At 47.2% G+C, this 12,770-nt stretch overlaps 1 long non-coding RNA gene across 1 annotated transcript in view; it reads right to left on the bottom strand.

Annotated features, from left to right (window-relative positions):
• Positions 1-8,315: 8,315 nt before the first annotated feature.
• The window catches only part of LOC110354584 (uncharacterized), a 42,557-nt gene continuing 38,102 nt past the window's right edge, over positions 8,316-12,770 (bottom strand). The window contains exons 3-5 of the long non-coding RNA XR_011806931.1: positions 11,375-11,480; positions 9,262-10,679; positions 8,316-8,775 (exon numbers count right to left, since the gene is read on the bottom strand). This is a non-coding gene — a long non-coding RNA (uncharacterized lncRNA). The remainder of the gene's footprint in view (positions 8,776-9,261; positions 10,680-11,374; positions 11,481-12,770) is intronic.

Below are 12,770 nucleotides of genomic sequence, written 5' to 3'. Positions count from 1 at the left end.
TGTATTATTCATGCACAGGGATCTCCAAACAGCTCTTCTTAAATGCTTGTCTTTTCACCCTCCAATAAGCTTAATGAGGGATGCCTAGCACCTTTTCCCTGGTTTTAAAGCAAGATTGCTTACTCGCTTCTAGGTCGGTGCCACTTGCCAGCCTGACAGCCATGCCATGGAAATATGGGAACGTGCCAGGATCCATGACACGGGTGTGATGGCCATAGATCTGGTCTGACCCTCTTTACGTTTACAGGTCTATTAAAGAGAGCTTTAAACAGCTAATTTTAGTTTGCTTGCCTGGTTTAAATAAACAACGCCTATTGAAAGAGCCTGGACGCGACTAAACTGTTTAAATGACAGCCATGAAAATTAGCAGCTCAAAGCCCATAAAAAAAAAGACATTCTCCTTTTCGTCCCGGCGCTTTAAGAAGTACAATTTCACCACGCGAAGGCCCCGATAAACTTCGTGCCGCTCGGGGCCACCTTCTGATGGCAGAGCCGTGCAGCATCTCCCGCTGCTAACCCGAGAGCCGAGAACTACGAGCTTTGGAGGCTGCGGGGGCTTTTCGCCCTCCGTGATTTCGCTACGAGGCTCCCAGTGGGACCACCACTAACCCGAGGGGCTGGAGGAGCGAGTAGTGGGGTTGGGGCTGCGGGGGGAGCCCGGGACCCTTTGAAATCCCCTCGGCGGGGGGCTGCGGGCACCATTCGGGGGGAAGTGCCCCCAGCGGCTCCGAGCATCCCGGCTGGCCTCCAACCACGGGCGCAGATCGCTCCCAAATCACCCATCCGGGCGGGCGGCAGCCAGACCAAAGGCACAGGGGAGCCGGGGTCGTTAGGGGCTGATGGAAGGCGATGGCCGCTTTCTGCCCCACGGGAATTTCGGCTCGGAAAAGCCGCTTGCGGGAGCGGGGGGGAGGTTCAAAGGTGCCCCCGCACCTGCGGAGCCCTGCGCGGCCGCGGGGCCGAGCCTGTCTGCACCCCCGCCCCGGGGCGGGCACGGCCCCAAGGCGGAAAATCGGCCAGAAACCCTTCCACCGGGATACACTGGCCCCGGGGGAGACAGCCCGGTGAGATGCCCCCTCACCACCGGCGGGGAAGAGGTTTTTCCCCTTGCTACCACCCCTATCGTTTTTTTTTTTTTTTCTTTATTTTCTTTCCTTATTTATTTATTGGCAGCAGAGATTTGGGACCTACACAGAAGTTACCTTCCGAAGAAATCCCAACTGTAACATCCCAACCCCTACAATCGTAATTCGTCAGTTGTGACAACCAATCTCTGCCACCGTAATTTGCTTCGCGACGACACGAGGGAAACGTGAAAGTCTCCCCGCACCATTTCCCTCCGATTAACTCCAGTGAGTGAAGTATGAGCTCTGCATATTTTTTTTTTTTTCTAGCACAGATGATTGTGTTGATTCCTCGCATATTAGTGGGGAAAAATTTAGCTTGAAGAGTTTGGGTTATACAGATAAGAACTGACAAATGAGCAACATCACAGAAGAACTTTGAACCATCACACAAATGCATATTCTTTCTTTTGCTTTTTTTTTTTTTTTTTTTTGACTATATTCTTTCCTTTCCCCACTAGTCACGTTTCAGGCTGTTACTAGTTCTCCTGTTGTCCATGGCTATGGATTAAAGGGCAGAAAAGGAATGGATGCAATGAATACGAAAAGGGCACGGAAAAAAAAAAATCTTCTGATCTTTTGTTTCAGGTGTTGATCCGAATTAAAATGCAAGCCCCGTTAGTAAGACCCATTAGAAAGCAGCTGGTGGCCTGATATGAGTAGTCAGACCCTGATGTCCACGGGGTGCTGAGGTCTTGGTAGACATAATACTATCAGGGCAATATTTCTGCCTACTTCACACCTTATTCAGCCCCACTCGAGGTGAAATCCCACCTCCCAGTTACCCTTATATACAGCCTAAGCCATAGGGCTTTCAGCCAGCCAGGCAGGTAACCCACAGAGCCTCAGTGTGCTGCTGGAGGTCAGAGGGCCTCCATCCCATGGGGTGGTGGCCATTGCCTTCCTCCATGTGTGCCCCCTGGGACCAGTTGTCACAGCAAGGTGAAGGACGGGCTCTTCCTTCGGTTCAGATGGCTCCAGGGCCAAGAGAGTTAAGGGCAGCAAGGACTCATTTGCAAGTAGCAGAGCTGGACCCAGAGTAACTTAATTTGTTAGGGTAAAAACGGCGTTGTGTTTGTTTGAGCACTTGGTTGGCATGTGACACTGGCATCCTCCTGCCAGGCAAAGTGTTCTTAAGGTCCAGCTGGGTCTCAAGGATGGCGTAGACACCGTGACCATTCATTTTGTCGTTTTCCTACTTGTGGTGCAGCAGTGGGAGGTGCTAAGGGGTGAATTTTACTCCACCGCCTACTAATGCACGCTAACGACTCTGGGCAGTATTTGATGAAGGGTGGATATTAGGAGCCCCTGAGTGGAATAAGTGCTGCTAAAAACCCACTTCAAAGCAAAATAATAACAAAGCCTCCTGCAAACATGGAAAACCAGCCCACCAGGAAGAAAGCACACAGGTTTCAGAGGAAAAACAAAACAAAACAAAACAAAAAAAAACAAAGCAGTCTTGAATTTCTGTTTAGTCGCTGAACATCTCTGGAAGTAATTGTCCGTTTTGTTTCATCTTTTTCCTTCTGGGGATTCGGGTCTTGCAGTCACATTGCAGGGCACCATCTACCAGCCCTCATTCGGGTGCCTGGGGGCAGGTGGCGAGCCCCAGGGCCAGGACCTGCGTGGGAAGCAGACCCACAGAGGGCAGGGGGACACTAGTGGGCGCCACAGCAAGTCACCGTCCCGGTTCGCTGAGCACTCTGCCGGTCCCTGGGGCTCTCCGATTCCACGCTCTAAGAAAGTGGCCAATTATTTTTCTGTCTGAAGGAGCCTGTGATGTGGCAGAGAATGACAGCTCCAAGGGAGAAAACACCTCTTCATTAAAAAGTGCTGCTAAGCACGCTGCATATCCAGATCCCAGCACCCAGTTGCACAAAGGTTAGGATGGGAGCCAAGAAATTACGCATTTTCGCAGATTGGCATATATATATGTTTACAATGTACACATGCACATAAACACACACACAAGTCTATAGTGTGTACACACACAGTGGCCCAAATCCTCCAAGTCCCTAGTCAGATGAAACTCCCACTTTTGTCCAGTTTTGTTTGGGGTTTTGATGTGATAGGAATCACCTATGGAAAAAAATAGTTAACAAATGCAAGACAAGATCCAGCTTCACAGGAACAAAAAATGAATGCGAGTGTGTTGAGGAGAATGATTAAAAAAAGAGAGAGAGAGAAAGCAGTAATCTGTGCCTCACCTCTGTTTGAGAGGCTGAAGTGAACAAAGGGCTGGGCAGCTACTTTTTCTAAGTTCCATTCAATTTCATTGCCTTTTAAGTGATTTTAATGTTTGTTTGTATAATTTTATTTTAATGAATTTTCTTGGTGAGATACACCATGTTGTAGAGAACTGTTCTACCACTGATGCCAGAGAAAGCTTAAAATGGAAGCTATCTTAGGGGATGTGGTATTTAACAGCCCTCCTTTCCTTTTCCTTTTGCTCCCCTGGAAGGCTGGGAGAAGAGAAAAGAAAGCACTAAGACAGGAGAAAAGGCAGTGACACCTGCCAAGTCAGCAAGGCCAGACCCATCATTCCCCAGAGGCTCTTCAGAAGCGCTGAGGTCCAACATGACCAGAAACAGTCCTCAGCCTCAGAGCAGAGGCTTCCCTGGAGATCCACACCCAGGCACTGAGCAGCATGGGCTCAGCAGGGTGCTGCCCATCTCCCCCAGAGACCAGTTACGAGCTTGGCTCTTCCTTAGGTTCCCCCAGGAGGGATGCTCAGAGCATCACACCAACAAGGGTGTTGGAACAGAAGCCCTGGGCCCTCTTGCTCCTGTACTTGGTAAAGCAGGAAAACCATCAGACAGAACCAGCAGGTTCCTCTGGTTATGGCTGCCTCATTATTTAAAGGGGGACGAGCTGAGATAAATCACACCAGTTCCCTCTGGAGGATATTCCAGGCAAACTATAGTCCAAGGGTGCAGTGATGAATAGAGAGGGGGATAGACTCACATTGTTTGATTTTCCAGGCTTGGCAGTGAGAAAGGTGGAAATGTGGCATTGACCAAGTGGCTAAGCCTCTGCCATTATGCCTTTATCCACTGACTTGACTCAGTTGTTAAACACTCCCTTTTTTCTAACCTTTCTCACATTTTTATTTTGAAATTTCAAACTCCCTGTGTCCTCCCACCTGGCCAAATAACAGTGCCTTTCTCCACATCCCAAAGTAGGAACCTGTAACAAGGGAGAAATGTTCAAAATATGGACAATTACTTTTTTTTTTTTTCTTCTTTTTAACAGTTCATAGATTACAGCCACTTGTTTTCAGTAAATATTTGAAGCCACAGTCATTTCCTTTCAGTAGAACTTTAAATTCTGCAAACTCACATCTTTGTTCCTATGTTTTGATGCAGAACTGCTGCTTTTTGGGGTATTCGTGTTGGATGGTTTCCTGCTTTAAATGCACTGTAACGTAACCATAACGATATACCACTTTTCCATGCTTAGCATATTCATTACATTGTCTTCCTCTCAACTTCTTGATTTGCATGCAAGAAATCTGTGTAAGAGCAAATGCAATCTGCAAGCCAATAAAATCCTGTCCCATGGGAGCAAGGAGTCAAACTGATACGTGTAGCTCAGATGAAGAATATGAAGCACATAAAAGAGAGTGGTTCTGCATCGTGTGAAAGGCCTGTGGTCCAAGCACAGTGTGCCAGGTACAGAAAGCTGCCGTGTGAAGAAGCAAAAAGCCTCCGACTGTATTTCCACAAGACATCGGCTTTATTGACAACACCAGACCATGAAATCTCCAGTTCATAGAAATTATAGAACAGCCCAGGTTGGAAGGGACCTCAAAAGATGATCAGGTCATGACCAGCCTGTGGTGGGAAAGGGAGCCTGGACGAGATGCTGCAGCACCCTGTCCGATTGCATCTTGAAAGTGACGGGGCCTGTACCAGTCCATATGAACGCCTGGAAGCCTGTGCTGTGAATTGAGCCCAGCAGGTAACTCAGGTTAATAACTACCCCCTCCCAAAAGACTGCACTTTTAACCCCGGTCACTTCGGTGACTGGGTTTAGCGTGTAGCCTCACCCGCAGCTGCACCAGCACAACGGAGCTGACAAGCAGTCTTATGGGAACAGGAACAAAGAGCTGTGGGGCAGAAACTTCCTCTGCTGGTTTCGCAGACACCCCCTCAAGCCCTTCCTGGCCAGCCAGGTTGGGGCATGGCCACTGAGGGCTGGACACTGTGCTTGGCATGGGCAGAGATGTGCGAAGATGACCCAGATTGGGCACAGGTGTGTAGTCGTACTGCTGTCAGATGGGTCCATGGGCACCTGACTCAGTGAAATGTCAACCCACCAACTTGTTCAGAAGAAATCTGAGTTGGGAAGCAGTGCCCAGATCGGCAACCAGAGACCACCGTGCTCTTGGCGCAGTTCCTGAGAACCTTAAGACCAGATCTGCAGAAGGGTGGTCTGCTCTGTTGGCAGCTCCCAAACCACTGTGGCATTTTAAGGCACAGGGAGATAAATGGAGATTTTCCTGATGTGGGCAGCTCAGTTACAAAAATATGAGAAGTGGAAACAATGTTTGCAGTAAGAAGCTTTCAAAGAATTTTGAGTGTAATAACATTATTAAAAAAAAAAAAAAAAAAAAAAAAAAACAGTTAAAGAAAAAGATTACGTAAAGGTATTGGGCATAGCCAAATTGCCATTAAGGCGGTCTGCTTTAAAACATCCACGTAGGGACATTTGAACTGTGACAGCTGAAAAAAAAGTTTCACAATTACATCAGCTTTGTAGGCTGAACTGTTACTATCATTCACAGGAAAATAAACCAGTGACTAAACACACACACAAAATACTATGACAAGGTTCCCTCCCTGTCATATCTCTCAGCAGCCATGGGACTGGCTGACACGGTGACTCAGGTGAGGCTGGCAGAGATCCACCACAGCTGCCACTTGTGTGTTTGGGTCTAGGTGAGGTCAAGCTGAGATGGTGCCGGGCTGGGAGCAGCCCACGGGAGGCATCTTCAAGCACAGCCTTGCCGAAGGCCATGAGCCATGCTAAAGGACATGGGCAGCTACTTCTCGGCCATTTCCTGGTATTTCTCTGGCTCTCCTTGCATCAGCTGTATCAAGAGGCTTCTGCCTCTGGTGCTGACAACTGGATCATGTAATTTACTTAGGAAAAGAAAATAAATTTACTTAGAAAAAGAAAATGCAGGAGTTGTTTTCTTATCTTCTCCTTAACATCTATGGGTTGTGTTGTCTTGTGTGTAAATTCAAATTAACTCTCCTCCCATCTGGATTTCTATAGCTTGGAATAACATTTTTTTCTTCTCAGAATAAATGCCTTTGAGTAGCTACTATGTTTGAGAAGCAAAGGGTTGGGTTACTTGCTATGTTAGTGCCTGACTAGGAAAACCACAGCCAGCTCTGAAATTACTTTGTCAACTATTTTTCATGTTGCGGACTTCATAGCCCACAGAGATTGGTATCTTCGCAGGCAGGGCAAGTTAGCCGAGAAATGTCTTCCTGTGAGTTTGTTAAATCCTGATTTTTACCACAGGTGTAACTGCCTTGATCCACCTCTGCCCTGTTTTTGGCAGGCCGAAAGGTTGCTTGCCCATCCTCACCCTCAGGGATGCTCTGGAGAGGCTCCTCCATGCAGTAAATGGGGAGGAAGCCTTCCAGGGTGCTCGTGCTCCTCATCCCCATCCCTCTTCCCCCACTCTCCTAGTGCCAGCAAAAGGGGTGGGAAGCAGCAAATCTGCCTCATTGGCTTTGGCTTGCTTAGAGAAAGAAAAGCCTCAGAAGTCAACTGGCACAGCTTGACAGCACCCCCCAATACAAACCCCAACACACACAACTCCAGCAGCCCTTCAGACTTGCATGCCCGCTCTCAAACTCCGCCAGGCCTGCAGTGTTGGGCTGAGGTGGCTGCTTCTTGTCTTCTGACAACTGTGGCCCTGTGGGGGACCCCAGGCCTCCCCGTCACTGCTACAGGAGTGCTGGGCCCTTCCTCAAAAACCCTTTTCCCCCTGGCTGCCTCTGCTGGGTGGTCAGCATGGGGCAGGCCGCAGTTTCAGCAGGAGGGTGGGGGGAACGTGACAGGCTGCGCTTGCTGACACGACCACAGCTTTTTAAAACAAGCTTATGCTGCAAAATGAGACAACTTGATGATTTTCAGCATGCTGCCGGCTGCAGACAAGGCTCCCAACAAGTGCAACTCAGAGCAGCTCCACAGGAAGCCACACACACAGCCAGAAACGCGGGGCAGGCCCTAGAGGTAATGGGGCAAGAGTAGCCTGCAGGCCTTTGGTACCATGACACTGTGGAGAATCCGGCCTTCATCTGCAATGCAGAGTAGATCAGATATTGTATCCACATGCTGCTGCCATTCCTCTCTTACCTACTTGTGCACAAGTCAGGAACAGCAACATGGATGAGACAAGCAGGGAAGAAGAGGTGGCTTTTTCATGTTGATATAGCTACCCATAGAATACGTATGTTCCTCTGCCTTTCTATAGGTTACACTCTTAGCCTTATCATCACATTACTCAAAAGACAAAAAGGGAGGTCTTGTAGGGAAAAAAGCAGTACTTACACATACCTCCTTATTCAATACTCTATTTCTTATTCAACACAGGACAAGGTGGGGCTGAGTCTTTACCCACCTCTACTTCCACAGAAACTTGCCATTAGTGGCTAATAATAATAATAATTGGTTGCTACCAGTTTGGTCAACCAAGGATGCCAGATGTGGGCATAACTCTTCAGCATGTCTTAAACACTTGGCCAAAGACAGACGTTGCTGTTCCACTCACACCCTGCTTCCTCCTCCCTTACTTACAGCAGAAGTGTCCTCTGTTTTTCCTGGTTTCAGGTAATCTCTAACCAAGAGTACCTTATACTTCTGAAGTATATGCTATTATGAGCACTGCAGCCCTGTCAGCACCACATCCAACAGGCTCTCATCTCTATTCAGTCCTCCATTTTTGTCAAGGGGAACTGAGAAACCAAAATTATTGTTTGTCATGTTGCAGCTGTGCTTGGACAAGCCTGAATCTCCAGGGTTGGAAATACTCATAGGAACCTTCCAGAAAAAACATATCCCCCAGAATGATCAGGCCCATCAACAATTTATATGTCTGTTAACGTAATGGAACTTGAGCCAAAACAGGACACAGTGAAAAGACCATATGTCTTCAAAAGGAATTCGTTTGGACCACACACAAGTGTCAGTTTAGCAGATTATTTTATTAAAGGAGTAGAGATTCTGCACTTAATTTATTCCTGGCCTATTGAATGTTTCATTACATGCAAACGTTCAAACGTTTTCTGGGGACAAAGGGAAAGGTTTGGGTTGTTTTGCTCTATCGGCTGTCTCCTCAAGCCAGTCAAAGGATCATTTTGACTTTGCTGGGGCTTTGAATTGGATTCTGCAATTCTGCTGATTTTATGGGGCAGACTGAGGGTTGCAGTAACTCAAAACACCTAGCAAAGTTGCTTGTTTTTTCTCTCTACCATCAGTTGCTGTTTGGATGGTGTGTTGTGGCATACGTAGTGCTTCAGGTCCAACCTGGTGATGCTGCAGCAGTCGGTATGGCATTGTCTGGCTCTGGCTCTTGCCCTGACCCCGGGGAAGGAGGCTGCAGTGCAGAGCAGGGAGACCACGGCAAAGCTCGCTGAAAAACAAGCGGAGAGGTGGGAAGGATCAAATTCATGGCATAAGCAAATACTCTACAAATCATCAAGAGACTAACTGGATGGCCACAAAGAGATTTTTATCAAGGGTTTTATACAGCTAAAATCAATTCATTCACTTCATCTGTTTTGAACATACTGGAGATGCAGCTAAAGATGTCACAAATGGTTAGAGTTGCCTGGAAACCTTCAAGGTGTCAATTGACCATATTTTTAGGCGCAGGAATGTTACATGGACACACCACAATTTCACCAGTGATTTCTTTAAAAAACAAATGGAGTCAGAAATCTACAAGGGAATAAAAATATCAGGAGAGTGAAGCTGAGTTGAAGCAGGGTAACTCAAAATCAATATTTTGCTTTTAAACTCTTAAGGGGAGGCCCAGGAGGGCTGCACTCATTTTGTCCTCCTTCCTTATTGTCCTCAGAGGGTTGGCTGAGAAGTGACAAGGCTGCTCCATACTTACCGCAGGACATTCCTCACTAACAAGCCACTTGTTGGAGTATTCAGCTGCTGCTTTCCTGCCCAGCACCCGGCTTTCACTGAACAGCATCAGAGAATGGTCAAGGCCAACACAAAACTAGAAGGGGAAAGAGGCTCCAATTTTTCTTTTTGCCACACACACACATTTATCAGCGCCCTGCCTGCCCGCACTGCAAGCTCAGCTCTGCACATAAAACTACGTCATCACATCTCAACATCCCTGGCACAACCCCTGCAGTTTGCACTCAGGGAGTAAATTCATCCTGTGGTTACTCCAGAGAGCAGGCCAGTGGTGGCAGGAGGTGGCCACAGACCTGCACCCTGCCATTTTTGCTTGTGGTCATTTGTCTATGGCTTTGCCTAATGCAACTGGGGAGGAGATGAAAACAGGCAGAAATAGACAACAGGCCAAGAAACTTCTGCAAGGCTGTTTTATGAAGTTCTTATAGCACAAAAATACACGATCAGGAAAGGGGACAAGGGCATAGGTCTAAAGCCCTTAGGCCCTTGACTCCCTAAATATTTCCCTGGGATCACGTGCATGTAGGCTAAGCATCACAGCCAGCCTGGGTGAGGGTTTCTCCAGGGCGATGGGCCATGAATGACCGCAACTTTCCGATACCAACCTGTGCACTCCCTCACCTCTGCAAGATGTTTCCACAGGGGCCTTGTGACCCTGCAAACCCTGACTTTGGTGTCACAGGAGAGCCTCTTCCCTGACCCATCAGGCAGCACACAATGTAAGCAGTGCTACCAAGAAGGGGAGCAGGGGGAGAATTGAGCATGTAAATCCTCAAGATGATGCAGCAACAAATTTCAGAAACTACTTTCACCAAATCCTAAGGTGATGGGAGCTATGTGCCTCAGGATTTTCTAAGCACTGGACCCAAGTCCTTATCAAGAAGTAGGATGAGCCCTCAACCAACACTTTGGGCTCTAAGTAAGCCAATAAACTAGAGATGTCCAAATCTTAGTGGGTAAGAGCCATAGCGCTCATCCCTGCTCTGCTTGGTTCACACTATTCAGGTCATCAGGAACTTTGCCTGAGGTTTCAAGATCACTTCTTGAAGAACTGTCTCCAGAAAAACCTCCTGCAGCAGGTAGAAATCTCTGTGAACCTTGGGCCACCAGAGCACGGTGAGGAGGCTGGTTAGTGTCCCAGGGAGGACCAGGTTCCTGTCTCCCTGCCCTGTGTGGCAAGGAGAGTTGCAGGTGCAGCCATGGGACTTAGTTCTGTCCCTCCAAACCTCCCCTGGCTGTGTGTAGTCCAATGACCACACAGACATGCCAGGGTGGGCTTCCAGCTGGGAGCCTTCTGCTAGCGCAGACTGAGGAGCAATGCCAGTGGTCATTTCTTGCTTGCTGTGTCCTGGGGTGGAGTGGCACTGTGAGAGCTGCCTCCTGTTGAAAAAAAAAAAATCTGATCAAATATTTACACCTTTTTGAAACGAGTCCTTCCCCTTCTGCTGCTCAATGGAGATCTCCACAAGCCTCTCCCAGGCAGCCCCACTAGCACCACCTCAGCAGGAGGACCACCTTGCCAGCAGAAAGCTTGCACCAAAACTCTGCTCTTTTTTTTTTGTTTTGTTTTTTTCTTGCATGTTTCCATTTGTTTTCTAAATGTTCCTCTTCCCCTGGTTGCAAAGGTCCATACCATCCCACCAGAGCCCATCAGGCACTGCTCTACTAGGCTGCATTTTGGTTTATTCCACCTCCACACCCCTGTCGGTGACACTAAAATGAGCTGCTTGCTCAGACTTCAGATACTCCAGAGTAGACAGATGTGTGCTTCGGTGGCACCTCATTAAGTCGTTTGTTTAAACCCCCCCAACAATCCCCTCTCATGCAGATGGAAATGCCAGCCTCCCTTTTTGCACCCAGATGTGGATTCTCCCCTGGCAGATATGTGTTGATCTGCCCAGTTAAAAAACTTCAAACCCCTAAAATTCTGGTCTTTGACCCTACCCTAAAACTAATTTGAACTATTCTCAGCTGATCTGGAGTTGAAGGAGATGGCTTTTAACTGGAAATACCTTATCTTTAGACAAGTAATTGTTGTTAATTAAACCAGTAAAGAGACATTAGCCTCTGCTTACTTAAGTTTTAGCCTGTGGATTAAAGGCAGTCCTTGATGTCCTTTTAACTGAGGATGTTCTCCTGGAATTGGACAATCTGAGTGCCAATATCCCTTTCCCATGAGATCTGAAAAACAAACCTTGAAGCTGAGTAAACTCTCCATCGTCACAAAGCATCACTTCCAACACTTGCTTTCTCTCTTCAAAACAGAAGTACAGCTTCTCCAATTCTGGATATTATTTTTGCAGTAATAGAAAAAACAAACAAATTGTAATCAGATGTTAATAACAGGAATAAACTATTGTTTCTTGTGACTGTGTGGCAATAAAAGGTGTGTGTGTGTTTGCACATGAACCTTTCCCTCACTGGCACTCCTGATTTGTGATTAACAAGGCAGAGGTGCTGGAGTTGTAGCAGTGAGAGCACGACAGAAAAAGGAAAAGCATCAGGCACAAGATTTGACAGTGCAAGAAGAAATATTGATGGTAATATATTTCACATCGCCTAACAAACTGCCTCACCGTTCACTTGCAGAAAGACAATAAGTGCGATAATTGAGGAAATGGTGATAATGCATTGCAACCAAGTGCTGTGGAGATGGAAGATGGCCTGGAACAGCCCAGGTAAAATCCATCTGGATGAGGATATCAGGCACATTCCTGCAATGCAGGGAATGCTCAAAGAGTTCCTTGCTTGCAGCATGGCAAGTGTGATGTTGTCAGAGAGGATGGAAGTACCCTCAGACAGATCCAGCAGTGCACGTGCCGATGTATCTTCATAATTTTTTTTTTCCCTGAGGTTTGAATCCCCCAAATCACACACCTGTGTCAGCCATCACCTTGGGCCAGAGCCAAGCAGCCCCAGTGAGGTACTGTGGTTACACTCGTTGGGCTTCACTAGGGTTGGGTCCTCTTGTCTCGCAGCGTCATTTACACCAGGGGAAAGTGAATGTCAGTTGCAAAATGCCAGCACTTGACACCAATTTCCTGTCAAAAACTTCTGTTGTATGGTGCTAGCCAGTAGTGAGCTGACTCCAGAGAAAGTTCTCGCAATGACTACAAACTGGAGAAAGTCCTATGCAATGTATTATTTTTCACCCGCAAAACATCTTGTACAAAACCATATTTCTCTTTCAGCAAATTCATTAATGTAGTCTTAAACAACATTCTTTGGAAGTATTTCTTCTGTAGATTCCCCTTATGATTAAGAAAAAAAAAAAGCTTCCCAAAATTTAAACTACATTTCCCTGCCAAAAAACCCGTTTTCAAATTTTGTCAAACATGGAAAAAAATCTGTACAAAGAATTCTCCTCAGCCACCTCTCTTTGGATTTCTGGTTTGTCCTGAAGTTGTCACACAGGCGTAAGGCAGCCAGGCACAGGAGGTCCCTGAGAGTCAGAGCACACCGGTGCTTTGT

This window comes from Anas platyrhynchos, chromosome 2 (assembly GCF_047663525.1).
Source record: "Anas platyrhynchos isolate ZD024472 breed Pekin duck chromosome 2, IASCAAS_PekinDuck_T2T, whole genome shotgun sequence".
Lineage (NCBI taxonomy): Eukaryota > Metazoa > Chordata > Aves > Anseriformes > Anatidae > Anas > Anas platyrhynchos.
This window is presented reverse-complemented; position numbering and strand designations above follow the sequence as displayed.